Consider the following 4974-nt stretch of genomic DNA (forward strand, 5'->3'; position numbering starts at 1 on the left):
TTTCTTCGTTATTAAGTAATGGGTTTGCGTGGTAATAAAAAATAAAACATTAGAAGTTTACTTGCTCCATTTCCAAAAGGGAAAACCGAACCTGCAAACAAATATCTTGGTTGCAATGCCAGTGAAAAAATAAGCAATAAATCCTCAGCAGCGTGTTGTACTAGTAATAATAATTGCTGGAGTTCTACGTGCCCAAACCATATATGTTTATGAGCGTGCCATAGAGGAGGGCTGCGGAAATTTCGACCACTTCAGGTTCGTAACGTGCATCTAAAACAAGTAACGAGCCTTTAGCATTTTCGCCTTGTTCAAAAATGCTGGAGGCCGCCGTCAAACCTCTGCCCTTTGGGTCAGCAGCCGAGCACCGTAACCGCTGTACCACCGCGGCAAACATAAGCAATTCTGAGACAAAAAAAAAAGAAGAAAAAAACCGCATTGGGATTCGAATCAAGGCCCCAGCGATGCGCGCACAACATCCAGCACGGATGATCAACCATTCAGCCACAGTGCGCGGCGGCTAGCCCGTTGATGCGATAGCTATTATAAATATACTACGGTCAAACTCTCCTTGCAATGCTCCTTGCAAATGGTCCCCACCTTGCAAGGAGCAGGAACGGAATGCAAAAGTGAAAACAGCTGCTTTCTGTTTGCAAAAATGCCCTGTAGATCATAATTCGACGTTTCACAGCGCAAGGAACGAGGACGACATTGAAAACACACACAGCGCAGAAACTTACAACTGACTACATTTTCAAACTTACAGCAAAACATATGCGCGCTTCACACCAGGAAAGAAAAAAGCATAGAGCAAATGAAGCATACAAAAAAATTCCAGAAAAAATTGTAGAAGCCCAAACAATTTTGAAACGTGATAAAAGTGCACGAGTGCAGCTTCGCTTGCTCTTTCTAGCAACGAAAGTGAATTTCTCGTGATCGTAAAATACATGTGATATCGATGATGGGTTGTTGTTTACTGCAACTACAATTTTTTGTACAGCAGGCCTGCAATTGTCGCGTGACCAAAATCACGTAACATCGACATATACTTATGTGACTACAATCACGCAACAACTAGCCACGTGACTAAAAATCACGTAAAATCAAGTAATTAGTCTCGCCACTAAAATCCCGTAACGTCACGTAACTATTGACGTGACGTGTTGGCGCCAAAAACTTCGGAACAACCAGGTGGCGCGGGGGCCAACCTCAGCGTCCTGCACTGGACTCTAATAAACATGTACTTTCTCTCTCACGGACTAAAATCCCATCACGTAACTACTAGTGACGCGACATTTCCCCTTCAAAACCACGCAACAATGCGTAGTCTGGGGAACCGACCGAACCTGAGAAGAATAGATTATCCAAGCCTAGCCATATCCTATAATATTATACTAGCAAAAACTTTGCACCTCTAGCAATAGCTTGGTATTACTAGCAAAACTTTAGAAGAAGCTAGGTCGAACGCTAGCTCCGCTTTCGGTTCCAGCCTTGCGCAACCAGTACATGCGGGCGCACATTTTCATTTACAGATGTTTAAAATGGCATCTTATTGCGGTACGTTGAGGGTGGCTGCGAGTGCGTGCGAAAAGCTGCTGAATCACAGGGATTTTCGTTTTGTAACTGGGAAGCACCAGTCCCTGGACATCCCGAAAGCTTTGATCCACACACGTCCATATCACACGGACCTATCCGTTTGCAGCGCACAGTGCTTTGTGATGTTAAAGGAGAGAAGGCATGCTGGTTTTTTTTTCTGTTTCACGTAGGGCGATAGATATGACAAGAGATGAATAAAAAATCCCAGTTTCACCGCAAGGACGATGCAATGAGTGCGATAGCAACAAATGAAATAAAGCTGGCCGCTAACTCTTCTAGATCCGGCCTCGCGTAACTCAACAAAATGGTGCTGTAAGGAGAACACAACCACTCCACGGTAGGAAAGGGGATTTTCGCACAGTCTCTTCGAGTTGAGAGCGCAGCATATAGAAGGGTATATGAGCAGTCCGCTGATGTTTGTCGAGATAGCGATTTGATTTTCATTAAGTTAGGGCGAAATATTGCACTGCTGTTTGAAAAAGAACAAATAATTTTTTCCTATTTCTTTGACTGGCTTAATTATCTGTTGGCTTCATTAGTAGTGTCTAACAAAAAAAAGAACCCCTCGAAAAATTCCCCTTCGTTCGTTAAGATTACGACAGACACTTTCGTTAGCCCTAAAGTAAAAAGCAACTGCAAAAACGTCTAACTTTGTCATTTAATTACTATGCCTCGCTTGTCTAAGCTTCGTTCGCTTCCTTTACGTTGCTGAATTGTAAGTACCTGAGAAGATCGTAACGACATCATTGAGAAGGGAGAAATAAGTTTCCACCACAATACGCGTACAAAAGTTCGAAAGAGCTTTGCTCACCATGACTTGATCGGGCGTTCTGTTCCTTAGGACGTTTATAAAAGAATAAAGTAAGAATTACAAATGTAGATCTGAACGATGTGATACGCGTGGAGTGTTTAAACATACACTAAAAAAGGTCATATATTAAAGAGAAAAAGAAACGGCAGCTCAAGATTACAGTCAAGAATCGAAACCGAAACGAAGCTTTTTTTTTGTTTCGGCGGCGACATCCTGTGCGAAGCTGTGGAACTAATTCACGGGCTGAAGAAAAAAATGCTGATCCGTCGCCAGGAATCGAACCGGTGACGGCGCGGTCATGCGGTGCTGTGAACTTGAGCGATTAGCTTGCTCGGCCACTATGGACGCCTTGCCGGCTGTGGTAAGCAAGGGTTTATCAATTTACCACAAACATTTGAACGACCGCGATTCAAAAAACACGTTAGGGAACAATGTTATGCCAATTGCAGCAAGTTGAGAATGGCTTCAAACGAAAGCTGAGTGTCAGGACTACATGTGGTTTCCTGACCATTAACATAACTTGCTTAGTTTTACGACAGTGACCGTTTTTGTCTCGAAAAACAGGCCACATTTTTCGCCGTTTCCATAGACTCCCATTGTACAATGTTTAACTGCTCTGGGAACAAAATTGAAGCTTACTGCAACATGATCGCTGCAGTCCTCTCGTGCGTTTAGGTTCCCAGAAGCGCTCTGTGGTCTGCGTTTTTCAACATTCACCCTCTACACTTAATTATTCGAGAAAAACTCGCCAGTTCCATTGAAAACGCGCTAGCTTCGCGCCGGAGCCGCCAGGGGCGCTGGCTGTGATGTGTCCACAAGAGCTGGATATGCACCAGATTTAGCAAGCATATACGTGGGAGATATTCTATATCACGCTAGTTTATTTTGAAGAGCAGAAAGTATAATCACGCATCTCTAAAAAATCCCCCGCAATGAGGAAGTCGTCCACGCAGACAACAAAAGCTAGAGCATTCAAACGACTGAGGACATCAACAAACGGCAGTGGACCACTTTTGTTCCCAGCAGATGAAAAAAAAAGAACGATTGTTGAATAAAGTTTTACATTCATTCATCCATCCATCTTTGGCAACGGCGCTGTGCCACACGCTTGTAAGTGTCTTCACGGGAGCAAAACGTGGTCGCGTATAGTAGCAATAACAGCAAAGAAAATCGTACTGGCATGTACGATGGTATGTACATAAAACCCGATATGCAATCACAGGTCAACGCGAGGCGACTATACTGACCACTAAAAACGAATTCGCGCAGCCGGCTGGCCGCCTGTGCAAGCGGGTTTTCTTTACCGTTGTGTAGCGCTGCGGCGGCCGGAGCAAGAACTAGCGCTGTCACCGGCAAAAAAGAGCGTTCGGCAGGCCGCATTTTTATTTAGCGGCCGTGCCGGAGCACTTGCACGATCGCGTTCCGTTGGCGTTCGTTGGGCATGCTACCGACCTCGGGCATGCTACCGACCTCGCGTCGTGGAACGCGAAGAGGAACACTACGCGCGTCGTGTCTTCCCTCTAGCCTGGCCGTTAATTCTCACAGGGCGAGCGGGGAACGCGATCGACAGGCGCGCGAGAGGGGGACAGCGAGGAGACGAGAGAGAGGAGGGGGACGCGCATGCACTGGCGCTCATCGCGGCGTTTCGCAGGAGAGAATTCCGGCATGTCGAGCCCGTATTTCAGAGGAGTCAACCGAAGCAAGCGCTGGACTAAACGCGCGCAGCACTCTACCACTTGAAGGAGAGGAGACTAGAGGAGGAGAGTAGCGCATGCGCCACAAGAGCAGAAGCGAAAACGCAGAAGCGCAAGCAGGTGCTGGGAGAGAAGTGGAGAGAGTAACGCGCAGCTGTTGGAGAGATGGAAGGAGGAGAGTTGCGCATGCGTAGTGTGAGTGCGGACGCCAAGGCCAACGGCGCGGTACATACCGCCGAGCAAGAGATGCTTTGCATCTAAAATACAGTAGCTGGGATTGAAGCATAAATTGTAGTCACTTTCATAATCATGTCTTGCGTGATGACGAATTTCGAGCACTTATTGTTCCAGAGCATTTCGTCGGATATCTTATCAATAGTCGGTGACAAGCTGAGAATAAAAAATTGGCCGCGTATCTGCGTGCTTCGCTGCAAATGTCGTCTAAAGACGATAGAAGAGGCGCTGCGTGAGATATGGACGCAATCTGCCAATACGTCAGCAAACATGAGTGCTGTGATGCGGGCTGGTAGTCCCGGCGCAGCAGGAGGCGAAGACCGGCGGTGACCAACGCTACCGGCGGGGACGCCAGCAAGCCCAAACACGCGGTTTGGCGCAAAGCACCGAAGCAGAAGAAACGTACGCACTCAACGAGTACACTCCACACACTATTTTATTTACACGTCGCCTGGGTAAACAGCAATTCGTACAGTGCAATACTGAACCGAAAACGAAACACAACAGTGAGCTCGTGCAGAGGGCACGGAGGAAGGCAAGCATCAGCGCAGTCGCATTTTCAGCGCAGGTTAAGAAACTAGGCTCTCTAGAATTACGTATCTATGTATTTTCTATTTAAGGAACGCACCACCTAATACTTAC

The sequence above is a fragment of the Rhipicephalus sanguineus genome, chromosome 3, assembly GCF_013339695.2.
Source record: "Rhipicephalus sanguineus isolate Rsan-2018 chromosome 3, BIME_Rsan_1.4, whole genome shotgun sequence".
Taxonomy (NCBI): domain Eukaryota; kingdom Metazoa; phylum Arthropoda; class Arachnida; order Ixodida; family Ixodidae; genus Rhipicephalus; species Rhipicephalus sanguineus.